At 38.7% G+C, this 20,000-nt stretch overlaps 1 protein-coding gene across 3 annotated transcripts in view; it reads right to left on the reverse strand.

Annotated features, from left to right (window-relative positions):
* Positions 1 to 20,000, reverse strand: part of LOC106883895 (uncharacterized) — a 71,122-nt gene that overhangs the window by 11,950 nt on the left and 39,172 nt on the right. The window lies entirely within an intron of this gene.

Below are 20,000 nucleotides of genomic sequence, written 5' to 3' on the forward strand. Positions count from 1 at the left end.
AGCATCAAACTGTAGACTGTGCAGTCAGAATAAATATATATAATTGGCCAAACCATTCTTAACCGCAAAGAAAGAATGTAGACACTGGCACGATTGGGCGGGGAGTGTGTTTATGGCCACTGAGTAAATGGTTCTCTATGAATTTTGGTACAAGGCCAGTGATTATGAAGGGATGAGGAATCAATTACATCAACCTCCACCCCCAATGTTAAACTGGTACTTTATTTTTATTGACCCCCCCCCCTGAAAGAATGAAAGGCAAAGGTGGGATTTGAACTCAGACTGTAAAGCCAGAAGAAATGACCCTAAGGATTTTGTCTAACATGCTAATGTTTCTGCCAGTTTATCACCTTAACAACAACAATAATAATAATAGTTTCAAATTTTAGGCACAAAGCCAGCAATTTGGGGGAGGGAGTAAGCTGATTATGCTGACCCCAGTGCTCAACTGGTACTTATTTTATCAACCTCGGAAAGATGAAAGGTGAAGTTCAACCTCAGCGGAATTTGAATAAGAATTATAATAATGGATTCAAATTTTGGCACAAGACCAGCAATTTCGGGGGAGGGGATGAGTCGATTACATCGACCCCAGTGTTCCACTGGCACTTATTTTCTCAACATAGGAAGGATGAAAGGCAAAGTTAACCTTGGTGGAATTTGAACTCAGAACATAGCAACAAGCGAAATACTGCAAAGCATTTTGTCCAGGAAAAATACTGCAAAGCATTTCATGCTAACGATTTTGCCAGCTCGCCACTTTAAATAATAATAATTCTTTTTACTATAGGCACAAGGCCTGAAATTTTAGAGGCAGAGGCTAGTTGATTACATCGACACCAGTGCATAACTGGTACTTGTTTCATTGACCCCAGAAAGGATGAAAGGCAAAGTCAACCTTGGCGGAATTTGAACTCAGAACGTAAAGACAGACGAAATGCCGCTAAGCATTTCGCCTGGTGTACTAACGTTTCTGCTTTTTATAATAATAATAATAATTATAATTATAATAATCATCATCATCATCGTTTAACGTCCGCTTTCCATGCTAGCATGGGTTGGACGATTTGACTGAGGACTGGTGAAACCAGATGGCAACACCAGGCTCCAATCTAATTTGGCAGAGTTTCTACAGCTGGATGCCCTTCCTAACGCCAACCACTCAGAATAATAATAATAATAGACAGACGAAATACTGCTAAGCATTTCGCCCAGTGTACTAACATTTCTGCTTTTTATAATAATAATAATAATAATAATAATAATAATCCTTTCTACTATAGACACAAGGACTGAAATTTTGAGAGAGAGGTTAAGTTGATTTCATTGAACCCAGTCCAACATACAAGCAATTTTGCAAGCTTGCTGCCCTCAAGTCATGAGCAATATGTAAGTACAGTCTTTTGTTTTGTTAATACCTTTTTACCTCCGCCAGAGCGAAGGCAGAGGTATTGTTTTCATTTGTGTTTGTTTGTTTGTCTGTGGACAAGACATCTCAAGAACCACTGGATGGATTTGGATGAAACTTTCAGGGATGTTTGGCCTCATGACTGGCACAAACTGATCAGATTTTGGGAACAATCCAGTACCAGACAAGGATTCTGGATTATTTTTCTTGTTTTTTCACTTAATTTTTGAAAGTGGTTGTGTTCATTTTTAGTATTCTCTTTTGTGAGAGCAGTCAAGTTTATTTCAGATATTCTCATTTTAAAAACCACCTCTGGCTAATCGTTGAGAGGACATTGGTGTTGCCTTAGCAGATGTTTGCACTCTCTGAGTGCTCTTGTTTTACCTTTATTTAAATTTTTTTTTTGTCCATGCTTGCATGGAAAGGAATTGATTTAGGAGCAGAATTTTATGGTCAGATGCTGTTCCTGTTGCAAACTCATACTCAGTTATACAGGTAACGGTTTTTTATACTCCACAGGTCTTGAGAGTCACAGAGTGACTTGTCATAATATCAACAAGGAATGCTAATATCATCATCACAATCAATTCACTTAAATGGCGACAAGTAACACATCAACATTCACACAAATTTACACACACACACACACTTATTTACGCACTATTATTTATAGCTCTATGTACTTCAATTTCAAGTGTTAAAAACAAATTTCAAATGTATGTGCTTGTGTATGCATATATGTATCACCATCATCGTTTAATGTCCGCTTTCCATGCTAGCGTGGGTTGGACGATTTGACTGAGGACTGGTGAAACCGGATGGCAACACCAGGCTCCAATCTGATTTGGCAGAGTTTCTACAGCTGGATGCCATTCCTAACGCCAACCACTCAGAGAGTGTAGTGGGTGCTTTTACGTGTCACCCACACAAAGGCCAGTCAGGTGGTACTGGCAACGGCCACGCTCAAAATGGTGTATTTTATGTGCCACCCGCACAAGAGCCAGTCCAGGGGCACTAGCAACGATCTCGCTCGAAAATCCTACGAAGGCCAGTCAGGCGGTACTGGCAACGGCCATGCTCAGAATGGTGTATTTTATGTGCCACCCGCACAAGAGCCAGTCCAGGGGCACTGGCAACGATCTCGCTCGAAAATCCTACGAAGGCCAGTCAGGCGGTACTGGCAACGGCCATGCTCAGAATGGTGTATTTTATGTGCCACCCGCACAAGAGCCAGTCCAGGGGCACTAGCAACGATCTCGCTCGAAAATCCTACGAAGGCCAGTCAGGTGGTACTGGCAACGGCATATTTATACACACACACACAAACATATATACATGCATGCACACACACACCTACATACATATATGTATGCACATACATGTATACACACACACACATCCATCCAACCCATGCTAGCATGGAAAGCGGACGTTAAACGATGATGATGATGATGATGATGACACACATACATATGTAGTAATGACACAACTATGCTACTCTGGAATTAATGACTCTCAGAATGGCAAGCACACCCAAAAGAAGCCATTCAGGTACCACAATCAAAGATAGAAAAGGTAAAAAAAAAAAATACAATATATATATATATATATATAATGTATATGTACACACACAAAAAACAAAACAAAACAAACATAAAAGCACCTATACATTGTGATAGACATCGCGATTCCTTTTGAGCAAAAACATTGATATGTTTTTTGATATTTTTTTTTTTTGATTTCCTTCCGGAACCAAGTACAAAGCCCTTGAAATAAAAACAAGATGTAAGGTTTGAGAGTAAAATGGCACCGACGATATGGTAATGTAATGGATTTGATAAAGAAGAACATGAATAGAAACACAGAATAAAAACAAAAAATGCATATCAGGGCTCACAACTTTGCAACACAATCTATAAAATAGCCTTGTTAGGTACAGAATAAAGTCTTCCAATATTATATTCCAATACATGCTATACCCTTACCTCCCAATATTACAACATGACTCGTACAATACATGTTCTACAAGATCAGTATTCATTGCTATAACCCAATCTACATTCTACATCCAATGGTTCTCAACCATTTTTTTACCAATGGACCCCTTTGATTTCTGTTTCACTCCACCCGCCTCTGCACCCCCTCATGTTAAAAAATATCCTATTGTAGTTTTCTAATTGAATATTATGAGGAATTGTAAAGCAGCGAGGTGGGAGAATCACTGGCATGTCAGACAAAAAATGCTTGGAAGCATTTTGTTTGCCTTCGACGTTCTGAGTTCAAATTACGCCGCGGTCGACTGTGCCTTTCATCGTTTCAGGGTTGATAAAATAAGTACCGGTTGACCACTGGCGTCGATGTAATTGATTTACCCCCTTCTCCTGAAATTTGTGCCAAAGTGAAGCGCCCATTCCTTCCCAACCACAGGGTTCCAGGTTCAGTTCCACTGTGTGACATCTTGGGAAAGTATCTTCTACTATTACCTCAGGCCAACCAAAAGCCTTATGAATGGGTTTGGTAGATGGAAACTGAAAGAAGCCTGTTGTATATATAGGTGTGTGTATGTGTGTCTCTGTTTGTTCCCACCACTGCTTGACAACTGGTGTTGGTGTGTTTATGTCCCTGTAACTTAGCTGTTTGATGCAAAAGGCTAAGTATGAAGCTTAACAAAAGAATAAGTACTGTGGTTGATTCAATCGACTAAAAATTCCAGGCTGTGTCCCAGCATGACGAAAACAAGTAAAAGAATAAAAGAAAACATTAGTAACGATCCTGCCAGCTCACTGCCTTAATTAAATAATAAATAATAATAATGACAATATGGATGAGGGTGGCGGTGGAGTTGAAGAAGATGGTAATTATGATAGTGATGATGATTTTGATGTTGTTGATGATGATGGTGGTGGTGGTGATGGTAGTGGTAGAAGTGGTGTGGTGTGTTGGTGGTAGTGGTGTGGTGATGGTGGTGGTAGTGGAGATGAAAATCTGCTGAATATGATGGTGTTAGTGGGGGGGGGGGGGGGTGATGATGCTGTTGCTGATGTTAAAAATGATATTGATGATGGTGATGATGGTGTTGGTAAATGGAAGTAAACAAAACACAACAATACAAAAATAAAAAAAACAGCTGAGGAATGAGTAAACAAGAACAAAAACACATAACTGGGTGAAGAATGTTCTTTTTCTTTTTCTTTGTTGATTTTTTTTTCTTTTTTTTTCCCCCCATATGCAAGACAACTTGAAACGAAGCCTGACACATGTGCAGCGGAGAAGCGTGAGCAACAGTGACGTTGTGACACTTATGCCTGTCCCGACCAACAAACAAACAGCAGCAGATATATGAGTGTGAATGGGGAAACAGGAAGTGGTCCATCAAGAACTTACATCATCACCACGACCAACACCACCACCACCACCACGACCACCGCCGCTGCCAACATCCCATACTGCCAAAGTAGAATGATGATGTCATTAGCATTCAAACAAACCAATCGATAATTCAAAGAATGGCAGCGATAACTGCAGCGCCAGCAGCAGCAGCAGCGACGACGACAGCAATGGCAGCAGCAAATACAACAGCAGCAGACGGCATTTCCTGACTCACAGTAATAACAATAATAATGATGATGATGATGATGATGACAACGACGACGATTTTCTTTTGACTAGGCTGAAGGCCAATTTTTCTCAGGGAATGGGAATCATTGGAACTGACTCCTATATGCTATATATGACTCTCTCTCTCTCTCTCTATGTATATATATATATATATATATATATATATATATATGTATGTATGTATATTTGTACATATGTATATATGTGTGTGTATATATATGTTCATGTGTGTATATGTATGTATGTATGTGTGTATATATTTATATGTGTGTGTATATATATATATATATGTGTATATATATATATATGTATCTGTATATGTTTATATATATGTGCATATGTGTATATATATATACATGTGTATATATGTGCATGTGCATGTATATATATACATATATATATATATATATGTGCATGTGCATGTATATATATACATATATGTGTGCGTGTGTGTGTGTGTGTGCATATATATATATATATATATATATACATACATGTATACATGTGTATATGTGTGTGTGTGTGTGTGTTCATGACGGTGCTCCAGCAAAAAGGAAAAGAATAAAATAATATTAAGCGTGACATGAAACAGGATGCAAAAAACAAAAACAAAAATAACAACTTGTTCTTCCAGAATTGGAACTCAGAACCTAGAGGAAACAAAAAAAAATTTAACGCAACATAAAGGATTCAGTCTGTTACTACAGCTGAGCTCGACACAAGCAGAAAGTCAGAAAATATGCTGGGGAAGGATTAGCAGATCATATCAATACCAGCACTTGACTTCATCATCATCATTGTTTAACGTTCACTTTCCATGCTGGCATGGGTTGGACGATTTGACTGAGGACTGGCGAACCAGATGGCTGCACCAGGCTCCAATCTGATCTGGAAGGTTGAACTCACGTGATTTGGTGGTCTCGGTGCTGGAAGTAGCAGGGATTTGTCATATTGCCAACAATATAAACAAGAGTGGGGTTTTCCATCAAAAGCCAATGTGAGAGTCTCTCTCGTGGTATCTACCACAGTATAGTTTGTTCTAACAGAACACCCACATTTAAGTGGGGATAAATATTACTTCTTGGTATGAATTCTGCCTCTGTTGCTAATATATATTTTTTAACAAGCTCACTGGCTAACTGTGACACTAACATCTGTCCTGGCACTGTCATTCTATATATTGCTGGCAGGGAGATGAATCACTGCTGTTTCTAGCAGTCGAGTGTCCATCATTGACAAGACCAAACAAGGCCAAAATCACATGGTCAGGTGGTGTTGGCACTGGAGTTAGCAGAGATTTATCTCCCTGCTAGCAATATAAACAAGAATGCATTTTGCACCAAAAGCCAATACGGGTGTTTCTCTCGTGATAACTACTGCAGTAAGGTTTGTTCTAATAGAACATCGACGTTTAAGTGGGGATAAATATTACAACTGATTGATTGATTAACCAAATGATTAAGCAAACAATTAATTTGTTAATTGGTTAAATAGCTAACCAATTGATGAATGATGATAAAGAAGTGAAATCAAACCAGTGTATGTGTTTATAATTGGCATAATGACCCTCCCAAGATACAAGAAAATCTTTTTTTAATACACAAGTTTACATCAAGATTCTTTCTAACCAAATACAAAAATTAAATGAAACACAAACTGTTTTACAGAATTAGAATTTATTCATGTATGGTGGTGGTGGTTGTGGAGGAGGTGATGGCAGCAGCAGTGGTGATGGTGGTGAATTTCAGTCATTTGATGATGACGATTTAGTTGTATGATCAATTGAATAACCTGCTTATTGAATTAACATACGAGTGGTTGGGCAGACAAGTGTATCCTTAACATAATTCTCAGGCGGAATCAACAAGACACATTGGTGTGTGATGAGGCTGTATCTTTTGAATTACAGGTGGAATCCACTTGATGGACTTTTTATTAAGGTTTCTGCCTACCCAATTTCACTCATGGTATATGGACTGATCCAAGGCTATAGAAAATGACCTTTACCTAAGATGCCACACAGCAGAACTGAACCAGGTACCATATAGATGCAAAGCAAATTTCTTAACCATCCAGTCATAGAGCTCCTACAATTCATTCATTCATACATACATATGTAAGCATGTATGTATGTACATACATACATATTATCATAATAAAAGTCCACAAAAATCTTTGTGAAATACAGCTCAGATTATTTTAAACCCCTTTATCTGATTGATATATGTATATATATATATATATATATATATATATATATATATATATATATATATATATATATATGTATATGTATATATATATGTATATATATGTGTATATATATATATGTGTGTGTGTGTGCATAGATGTATATCAAAAGGATGTGTTATAACACTATCCCACATATACAAAATCAGCCATACCAACAATCCAACATACCTCCATCATCAGCTGCCCCATAGATATCATTATGGTTTTGACACCTGGGCAATACCACTCAATCCGACAGTGTCAACAGCACTAAAAGACTTTTTGCCAACATAATGTGGCAACCCCAAGATGGGATAAATGTTACTGTTATTTAGCCCCGTGTAACATCGTTTCTAGCTGGCTACACAACACAAAGGCTCTGTGTCCTTATAACAGTAACATTTATTCCATCCTGGGATTGCCACATTATGTTGGCAAAAAGCCATCACTTTATCGTGCTGTTACTGTACATCTCTCTTTGAGAGATTCAGAAATATAATATTTCTGTTTTTATATATACATACATGTGTATATAAACCATGTAACATTATTTCGAGGATAGTCATCATAGACATCATCATCATAATTCTTCGTATTATTGGCACAAAGCCAGCAATTTTGTGGGATGGTGGTGGTGGGGGCAGTGTGTGTAGGGGGGGGCAGTGTGTGTGTGTGTGTGTGTGTGTGATGCCAGTCTTTGGCTAGTACTTATTTTATTAACTTTCATCCGAATGGATGAAAGACAAAGTTGACCTCAGTGGGATTTGAACTCTGAATGCAAAGAGCCAAAAGAGATGCTGCAAAATGCTACTTTGTCCTTTGTGCAAAAAATCCTGCCACCTTGTCACCTTAGTCATCACAATCATTTACAGAGTGAAATGATACGATGTGTCATTATAAGAATATCATCACCATCATAATCATAATCATATCATGCAGATATCGTACAGTCGTTATATCACCATAAATAGTCATCATTGCACAATCATCATACCATCATCATCATCATCATCATCATCTTATCACAGTCATATTTGTCAGTGTCATCATAAATTACCATTGTCCTAAACAGACATTGGATGTATTGACAATACATCCTCTTCTTTGTCATCATCATCATAACAATGGTTTCAAATTTTGGCACAAGACCAGCAATTTCGGGGGAGGGGATTAAGTCGATTACATCAACCCCAAAAGGATGAAAGGTGAAGCTGACTTTGACAGAGTTTGAACTTAAAAACTAAAGATGGACGAAATACCACAAAGCATTTTGACCGGCATGCTAACGATTATTATTCTGCATTAATAATAATAATAATAATAATAATAATAATAATAATAATTAATTCTTTTATTGGCCACAAGGGCTCACATACAAAACATTAAAAGACATGCAACAACATAAAAGACAAAAACAGGACAATGCAATGGGTTTTCGTGTGTATACAAAGTAAAAACAAAAAAGTGGAACAAATTAAAACTCCCAATAGGAGAAGCACTTTAAGGTCCTTTTGGAAAACCCCAGAAAAGCCACAGTTGCCTGAACAACAGGGCAAGAGCCCTTCTTTTTTTCACAGGTGTATGCTCAGAATTGGTCCTTTCACACTGGCCATTCTTCCAACATTCTCCCACCTTTCAACAAACTTGCTAGAAGGCAACACTTCCCTCTCCACCCTCAACTTCCTTTTCAAGTGAAACTTGAAAAAGTTGATGAGGGCTTGGCCAAAAAAGAAAATGTGTCTGTCTTTAGCCCTTTCAAACGGGTCCACCATACTACCTCTTTTGCTACAGCCACCAGACAATTAAAAATTGCCTGCCCCTCCCGGCCAATAGAGGGCGGCAGGGCAATCTTCACAATGGATTCAGTAGATTGTCCTACACGCGACAGTAGGTGTTCAACATAAACCCATAGGTCAGCAATACTCGGACACTGGACTAGGGTATGCAGAATGGTTTCATCGTTCTGAGTGCACTTCGGGCAAGCCCGGAAGAAAAAAAGGAAACAACAAAAGCTGTAAAATAAGTGAAATCCAAACTAAAACTGGGACAACGAAGTGTCATGATAAAACAACGGCAAGAAAAGCCCTAACATGGCAAATACTGGGATAACCTAAACAGAAAAGAAATTGACAAAGTAAAACCCCAGTAATGGCTGAGAAGTTCAGGACTCAAAGCAGAAACTGAAGGATTTTTTTTTAATTGCAGCACAAGATCAAAACCTCCCCACCAGAAACCATTAGAAATATATATTGAAGAAAAATACAAGTAACTGCAGAATGTGTGGTGATGGGGAAGAAACAATAAATCATATTGTCTCTGGCTGGCCAGTTCTGGCTAAGAAGGAATATATCAATGTAATTGACTAGTCTCCTCCCCAAAAATTTCAGGCCTTGTGCCTATAGTAGAAATGATTATTATTATTATCATCGTTATTATTATTATCAACAGAATAGTTGAACCACCTGGACTTCTTTTCATTTGAATAGAACATGTGCAGAACCAAAATTAAATAGAGTGTCATATCAATGTAGCAGTGTTTGGTTAATCTTTTGCAACCAATGAAATCATTTGCTATCATTCATTCTTGGAAAAAAAAAATAACAACAAAAAGACCTTCGCTCAGATCTCACAAAGCAAACTCACAGCTACACAAAAGAGAATATATTATTTTTACCTTTGTAATCATCGATATGAAATCTAATAAACACAATTACAAACAATGATTTTTTAATTAACAATACAAAGCCTGTCAAAAAAAAAAAAAAAAATCAGGCGATGGAGAAAAAAGCACACATGTACATACATCTATAGGCAGAGACTTACAAACACTTGTTCCTTTCTTTCTCTCTCTCTCTCTCTCACACGCACACACACACATAAACGGAGATGTCCATAAACACAGACGTTAACATACAAAGCCACAGACTCAGATAAACACATAAGTATAATGCTGTCTGTAGCCAGAAAGACACAGGCAACTACACACAAACACACACTGACACAACATTAGCAAAAATACACTGACTCACACACACACACACACACACACACACACACACACACGCAGACAGAGCTTACATAGTGCAACAGGCCATTCATTCACACATAGACACAAACACATACTTATGTACTGAAACTGGATTTAACTTCTGTTTGTCACTGTAACAAATGTTATGTACGGATATGAATTTGGTAACAAAAATATGTCTTTGTATGTATGTGTGTATGTATATATGCAGGTGTGTGTGTGTGTATTTTATTCTTTTACTTGTTTCAGTCATTTGACTGCAGCCATTCTGGAGCACTGCCTTGAAGGGGTTTTAGTCAAACAAATCAACCCCAGGACTTATTTCTTAAGCCTAGTACGTATTCTATTGGTTTCTTTTGCCGAACTGCTAAGTTACGGGGACATAAAGACACCAACAACAGGTGTCAAGCGGTGATGGAAGGGACAGACACACACACATAGGTATATACATATATGTATATACAACAAGCTTCTTTCAGTTTCCATCGACCAAATTCACTCACAAGGCTTTGGTCAACCCAAGGTGATAGTAGAAGACACTTGCTCAAGGTGCTATGCAGTGGGACTGAACCCAAGACCATGTAGTTCAGAAGCAAGCTTCTTATCATACAGCCATGCCTGTGCCTACATATATATATATATATATATATATATATATATATATATATTATTTTTATTTATTTATGCGCCCATTTCAAGCCTAGCCAGGCTCATAGGCCCAGTTTCCCGTATTCCATGGCGTATGTGTTCCCCACCAGCTGGACGGGATGCCAGTCCATTGCAGCGTTACTCAAGGAACAGGAAGAAAGTGTGAGAGAAAGTTAGGGCGAAAGAGTACAACAGGGGTTGCCACCACCCCCAGCCAGAGCCTCGTGGAGCTCTTACTGGTATCCTGTTTTATCCACCCTGAATGGATGAAAGGCAAAGTCAACATTGGTGGAATCTGAACTAGAATGTAAAGTTGGAAGAAATAGAAATACTGCTAAACATTTTGTTTGGTGTGCTAACCATTCAGCCAGCTCACCATTTTTAATAGTAACAAACTTTAATGTATACAATGCACCATATCTCATCAGGAAAACGTAAAAGTGGTGACAGAAGTCCAAAAATAGAGACACCAATGGAAGCTAAAAGTACATGCACAGTACAGAGAATAAATTACAAGACAGAAAAGTGAGCAGTAAAAGAGTCATAAACAGGGGGAAATGCATTGGTATGTGAGGAGTAGTGATGGTAAATTTCAGGAAGTATGGAATTTTTTAAGGATGTAGTGATCTGATATCTAACGACCGATGTGGGTAGCTTATACCATGCTTTGACAATTCTCGGCATGAAAAATACGTTTCTAAAAGTCAAGGGGTGTGTGTGTGCGTGTGCTTTTTCCTCAACCACCAGCACACGAAGCACTCCTTACAAGCGCAGGTTGCTGAGATGGTTGTGATCTGTAAAGTTTTGAGTGGGAACCAGAAAGAGGAGTAAGAGCACACAATGCAGATGTGTTCACTGAATTTTTAAAATGGAAGAGAAGACTAAAAACACAATGTGCATGTCAAAATAAAACAGAAGAGAAGCATAGACAAGTTATATGATGGTTTGCATTCCATGTTTGACATCACTATCACACAGCTTTGCTGTAATTTTCTTGTTGATTTCTATGAACACATCCATGTGTGGTATCTTTTATCTTGTTTCAGTCATTTGACTGCGGCCATGCTGGGGCTAAAGTCATTATGGCATTGACTGAACAATGCATCACATCACAACATACTATGACATATCTTAGTCTATAGATAAGACAGTAAAGTCATCATGTTATGATTAATCAACATCACATCACAGCACACTATGACACATCTTAGTCTATAGATAAGGCAATAAAGTCATCATGTTATGATTAAACAACATCACATCACAGCACACTGTGACACATCTTAGTCTATAGATAAGGCAATAAAGTCATCATGTTATGATTAAACAACATCACATCACAGCACACTGTGACACATCTTAGTCTATAGATAAGGCAATAAAGTCATCATGTTATGACTAAACAACATCACAGCAGAGCATACTATGACATCTCATAATCTATAGTTAAAACAATAAAGGCACCCTGTTATGACATGACAACATTATATTACAGCACAATTACATCATGACATCTCAAAGCCTATGGGCAAAGCACGAAAGTCATCACGCTATGACTGAACAACATCACATCACAGCAGACTATGACGTTACATAATGTATGGTTGAGACACTGAAAGACTATCACAGTGGCCCGCCTGTGAGTCACGCCCCTGGTGTGATCAAATTGTCAGTGTATTATGACTCAGACGGCAGTGATAACACAACACCAATCACCACGACAACACCGGCAGCATCACCATCACAACGGCCAACACAAGCCATGTCTTTCTTCAATGTTCATATCCAAACGATGATGAAGTACAGAAGATGAACCACACCAGGGAAACTAGAAGCAATCTCTGACATTTAAGGCAACTATCGTTTGTTGTGTTTATCTCTTTTTCAATGAGAGAGAGAGAGAGAGAGAGAGAGAGAGAGAGACATAGTGAGTGAGAAAGAGAGAGAGGAAGGAAGGTATATTTTTATATCTCTCTCTCTCTCTCTCTCTCTCTCTCTCTCTCTTTGCACATGTATAAAGCACACATGAAAGTATGGTAGAGGATGAAAAGTGTAAATAGGATAGGGATAAAGAAAAATATGGAACAGTGTGTATATATATATATATATAAAAAACAAACGATGGATAGGTGTTACGTATGTATATGTGTATGTATGTATATGTATATATATATATATATATATATATATATATATATATATATATATATATATATATATATACACACACATACATACATCTCACATAAGAGAGACAAAATAATAGAGAGGGAAAGAGAGAGAGAGAAGGAGACAGAGTGAGAGAGATTAGTTATTTTTTAGTCACACTAGCATTGCATTACAACATACTCGAAATGATTCATCAAAGAATGAACTCCGAAGTTTCTATTTTTAGCTAGAATTCTTCACCAAAGCAACCAATAAGAAAGCAGTTTGTTCACCACCCAGGCAAAAAAAAAACAAAAAAAAAAACAAACAAACAAAGCTTCGAGATGCAACCGGATGCAACTAAGTGCACAGACCACCTCAGACCTGCACACTACGAGGTGACCTTTCCTTAATCTTCAGGTGGCAGCAGAGGTACAGTATCAATTGTAGTCTCACTGATGGGTGTATATAGGTGTGTGTATATATAAATATATATAGAGAGAAAAAGAGATGGATATATATATACACATACATACATATGTGTGTATATCTGTATATATATATATATATATATATATATATATATATATACACACACACATATATATTTATGTATATATGTGTATATATATGTATGTATTCTTTTAGTTGTTTCAGTAAGTTGACTGCGACCATGCTGATAAGCAATGGTGGTGGGACAAACACAGACACACACAAATACATACATATATACGTATTATATATATATATATATATATACATATATATACGGTAGGCTTCTTTCAGTTTCCATCTACCAAATCCACACACAAGGTTTTGGTCAGCCTGAGGCTTTAGTAGAAGACACTTGCCCAAGGTGCTACACAGTGGGACTGAACCCAGAACCATGTGGTCGGTAAGCAAGCTACTTACCACACAGTTACTCCTGCACCTACGGTTATTTTTTTTTTCTTTTTCTTTTGCCAAATAACCACATGCACTGTATACTCATTCTTCACTTCAACTTTGTGTTTGTTCTTACTTTAGTGTCCTTTGTCTGAAATCTTTTGTCACACATCCTGTGACCTCTACAGCAACTCTCCATCCCACGTGTCTTCTCCTGTCCTGTTTAGTCCATTCTGTCTTTCTGTGGTGTGTATCCTTATCTGAATACACACCACAGAAAGTGTTGGTGTGTTTACACCCCTACTAAGTTACAGGGACGTAAACACACCAACACCAGTTATCAAGTGATGGTGGGGGACAAACACATACACAAAGACACACACACATACACACACTATATATATATATATATATATATATATATATATACGATTGCCTTTCAGTTTCTGTCTACCAAATCTACTCACAAGGCTTTGGTTGGCCCAAGGCTATAGGAGAAGACACTCGACCAAGGTACCACACAGTGGGACTGAACCTGGAACCATGTGGTTGGGAAGCAAACTTTTTACCACATGGCTATCGTCACAGGTGTCACTGTGTGGTAAGAAGTTTGCTTCCAAACCACATGGTACTGGGGTCAGTCCCACTGCGTGGCACTTTGAGCAAGTGTCTTCTACTACACCCCCAGGCTAACTAAAAGCCTTGTGGGAAGATTAAGTAGATGGAAACTGAAAGAAGCCCATCATATACAAGTATGTATGTATGCTGAAGAGGAAGCTCATCAGGACCAGGTTGTCTAAGAATGGAAACGAAGCAGGCAGAAGACCCCGTGTTGATCAGTAGTGGGATTATGCCTGTTTGATACAACTGAAAACCAATTTCCTTTTTACTGGGTGCCCCAGCATGGCCACAGCCTTGGGGCTGAAACGTATGAAAGAATATGTATGTGTGTATGTCTTTGCGCTTGTGTTGTAGTTGCCCTCCACCACCATTTGTCAACTGGTGTCGGTTTGTTTATGTCCCTGTAACTTAGTAGTTCAACAAAAGAGACTGATGGAATAAGTACCAGACTTCGGAAAAGAAAAAAAAAGAACAAAAAAAAAACCCAGTTCTGGAGCTGAAGTCAATTCATTTGAATAAACCCTTTGAGGTATCGCTCCAGTATGGCCACAGTTCATTGACTGAGACGTAAAAAATAAAATGACAGAACTCAATACGCATTTATACACATAAACACACAGTGAGGGCCTCTTCAACACACACACATATATATATATATGTATATATATATATATATATATATATATATATACACACATTCAAGAGCATCATGGCTAATAAAGATGAAGAAATAATCTATAGATAATCTATAAAACTGCTCGTAAAACACTGAATAAAAATAGCGTTTATAAGATTAAGTTGCGGATATGATTGAATTGGTACCTAATAAATATGATACTAGGAAGAGTGCATGGGTGTGTGTATCATTGTCATCATCACCACCACCAACTCTACTAATAACACCATCGCTGCCACCACTACCACCAACACCACCACCATCAACACAAACTCTATTAATTACACCATCGCTGCCACCTCCACCACTTCTACTACTGTCAGCATCTTCATCATCATCCCTACTATCTTCACCGTCCCTACTTGTGATACCATTTTGCTGCTACCACCATCATCAGCAGCACCCCACCACCACCACCACTGACATCATCATGATCATCACCTCCACCGTCACCACCTCCACTACCATCAACATCATCGTCACCACCACCATCACCACCATCTCTACTGTCAGCACTACCACCACTATCTCCACCATCATCAGTTACCCTCATCATCATCATCATCATCATCATTGCCACAAATGCCATTATCATTGCCGGCACTTTCACTACCACCACCGCCACCGCCATCACCATTTCTGTGACTACAACTATTACTGCCAGAACCGTCATCACCACCACCACCAATACCACCACCACCAATACCACTATCATCATTGCTACTAACATCATAAAAAGCATGGCCTTGAAAATAAAAGTGTAAGAATTTACAGAGAACAGTGGAAGGATGAGGCAACGAGTTTCATTCATAACATGGAAGAATACTAAGACGGTGAACTGGCAGAACCGTTAGCACACCGGGCAAAATACTTAGCGGTATTTCGTCTGTCTTTACATTCTGAGTTCAAATTCCGCCGAGGTCGACTTTGCCTTTCATCCTTCTGGGGTCGATCTAATCGACTGGCCCCCCCCTGCCCCTCCCCCAAAATTTCGGGTCTTGTGGAAGAATACTGATGGAACACTCCTGGTGAACCCTCGATGCGAACATGTCTTTATCTCATGCCCTACCCCATCCACCTTTTTTTGCATCCATTTTTGCGTACCCATTTTGCCCCATCACCCTTCTAAGCTTATCATCCACCTCTCTTCATCTCTCTCTCTCTCTCTCTCCTCCTGTTCCTCTTGATTCTACTTTCAAAGATATCCAGATGTATCTTCAATATGATCAGTCAAATTACGTCTGACAGCTGATACTTGTACAGGGGCTTTCTAAAGCCAACTATATGGTTAATACCCAAACTGAATTGATGTTTGTGTTTGACCCTTGTTTTGACATCATCTGATGGTTGTAAACAAGCGATGTTGTTTGTTTTCAGTCTCCCGTGAAAAACGGGTCTGGCCATGGGGAAAATACTTTATTTGGAAGCAAGTGAAGGTTGGTGACAGGGAGGGCATCCGGCTGTAGAAAATCTGTCTCCACGAACTCTGTCTGCTCCATGCAAGCATGGAAAAGTGGTCATTAAGGTGACGATGGTACATATAGATGAGTGTGAATACATATATCATCATCATTGTCTAGCATCTGTTTTCCATGCTGGCATGGGTTAGATAGTTTGGCTAGAACTGGTAAGCCGGAGGGCTGCACCAGGTTCCAGTCTGATTTGGCAGGCTTTCTACAGCTGGATGTCCTTCCTAATGCCAACCACTCCACAGAGTGGTTGGCATTAGGTACCTCTTATGTGTCACCAGCATTGGTGCCTTTTATGTGTTACAAGCACAGATGCCTTTTCCATGTCACTGGCACAGGTGCCTTTCATGTGTCTCTGACACCAGCCACAACTACCATTTCACTTGGCGTGGTAAGTCTTCTCAAGCACAGCAAATCGCCAACGGTCTCAATCTCTTGTCCTTGCCTCCATGAGACCCAGTGTCCGAAGATCATACTCCACCACCTTGTCCCAATGTCTTCTTGGATCTATCTCTTCCACAGGTTCCCTCTGTAGTTAGGGACCGGAACTTTGAGAGGAAATGCATGCATAAATGATTATGTCATATAAACATACATGACCGTTCTCTCTCTCTGTCTCTCTCTCACACATGAAAAGAGACAGACACATACCAAGAGACATCATATATATATATACACATCGACCTCCGAAGGTAGACGGATTCGGTTATAATAGAGAGACCACAATGGTTTATCTAGTAACCATAGTAACCGAAGAGGAATTGCTGGAGAGATGTGGGGATGAAGGTGGTACGGAGAGCAAGAAAGAGGTGGAAGAGGCAGCAGCAGTGATTTGACTATAGAGAGAGGGGGAGGGAAGAGGGAGAGAAGGAGGACAAGGGAAAAAGAGAGAAAAGAAAGACAAGAAGATAAGAGAGCCGGAAGAAAGATAGAAACAGAAAAATTGAAAGAAATAAGTGAGAGAGAGAGAGAGAGCAAAGACTGTGAAATTATATAACTACACACACACACACATATACATATGTACAACACATACATGCATATGTATACATATATATAAATATATACACACACACACATACATATACATACGCATATATATATACACACACATGTACGCAACACATACATATACATATGTACAACACACATATGCATATATAAATATATATAAATATATATACACACACACATACATACACATACATACGCATATATATATACATTTATATATATATGCACACACACACACACACACACACATATATTCACTCACACACATACTTATAGATATACTCAGTACACACATACATATATATAGAGATACACATATAGATATAGATATATACACACACATAGGAGAGGTAGAAATAGATAGATAGAGAGGGAGGGAGGGAGAGGGAGAGAGAGAAAGGGGAGTGGTAGAAGGCTGCAGCCAGAATCAGAAAATAGTTGAATAATATAGTCGTAAGTGTTCTTCCTTTGTCAATGTTTAAAGAATAACAGAATCAACAGAATATCAGAACATTCTGACAACAACAACAACAAATTGAATTATAGAATGGCAAAAACGGCAGAATGGCAAATAAACAAATAAATAAAAATGGTAATAATAAATAAATAAATGAGTGAATCATTTTAATTTGACAATGTAGACATTATATTTGGCAAACAACAAAAGAGATATGCACTATCTCTTTAATAGCACTTGTCTAGACTGGAGTGCCTTCTTGAAGAAATACAAATGCCGATAGAGGCAGGTTGGCAATGTGTCTATGTTTATATGATGTGAATAAATATCTTTATTAAGACAGAGGCTCAGGCGTGGCTGTGTGGTTAAGGAGCTTGCTGCCCAGCTGTGTGGTCTTGGGTTCGATCTCACTGCACAGCACCTTGGGCAAGTGTCTTCTACTATAGCCTTAGAAAAATGTTGCAATTTAAATTTTTAACCTTCCACCCCACATCAAGTGAGTCACGTTTGTGTGTGTGTCTAGGTGTATGAATGTAAGGAAAATATAGGTGCCAGTGTAGTATGTGATCTACATTCAAAATTTTGTTGTAAATTTGCAATTATAATTAGAGATGGATCAATATCTCCGTGTTCATCAAGGAGTTCATGAGACCCCTTTCGGTCATGACTGACCATGGGATTGCACCTAGAAAGTTACCCTCCCAGGCACAAGTCCGGGCAAGGTTGCTTATGCAAGGCCAGCAGTCGCCCATGCATACCGGCCTCCCCTCTCCACACCACCAGTGTTATCCAAGGGAAAGGCAAAGGGGCCGATACAGCTTGGCACCTGTGACGTCACAACTCATTTCTGCAGCTGAGTGAACTGGAGCAGCGTGAAATAAAGTGTCTTGCTCAAGAACACAACGCGTAGCCCAGTCCGGGATTCGAACTCACAACCTCATGACCGTAAGCTCAATGTTCTAACCACTGAGTTCATGGTGTCAGAGAAATTCTTTTCTTCTCATCATGGCTTCTTTCAATAGGCTCACGACTAAAAGTTTTTATATCATGAAAGTTATTTTTGATTTATATACGAAACCAACCGGAAGTCGAGTAAATAGATGAATTTTAAATGTAGATCAAAAAGCTGGTGTAGATTACAAACTATACCATTTGAACTATTGTAGATAACAAGCTATACCAGAAACGTGTATGTAGATCACATATTACACCAGCACCAAAATATATTTACTAACAGAAAACTATTCTATTAAAATAACTTATCTTTTACATCCCTTTTATTAAATTATTGTGAATAAATTCAAGCAGTGACTTTCTCAGGTTCTCTGATATTTTAAAATCATAGACAGAAACAAAGGGTGTGAAAAAAATCATACATTTTCAAAATATTTTTAAAAGAATATAATAAGCATAGGTGCAGGAGTGGCTGTGTGGTAAGTAGCTTGCTTATCAACCACACGGTTCCGGGTTCAGTCGCACTGCGTGGCACCTTGGGCAAGTGTCTTCTACTATAGCCTCGGGCCGACCAGAGCCTTGTGAGTGGATTTGGTAGATGGAAACTGAAAGAAGCCCATCGTGTGTATATATATACGTATGTATATGTATGTGTGTGTATATGTTTGTGTGTCTGTGTTTGTCCCCCCCCACCACCATCGCTTGACAACCGATGTTGGTATGTTTACATCCCTGTAACTTAGCAGTTTGGCAAAAGATACTGATAGAATAAGTACTAGGCTTACAAAGAATAAGACCTGGGATTGATTTGTTTGACTAAAGGCGGTGCTCCAGTATGGCTG

Source organism: Octopus bimaculoides, chromosome 24 (assembly GCF_046866305.1).
Source record: "Octopus bimaculoides isolate indiv1 chromosome 24, ASM4686630v1, whole genome shotgun sequence".
Lineage (NCBI taxonomy): Eukaryota > Metazoa > Mollusca > Cephalopoda > Octopoda > Octopodidae > Octopus > Octopus bimaculoides.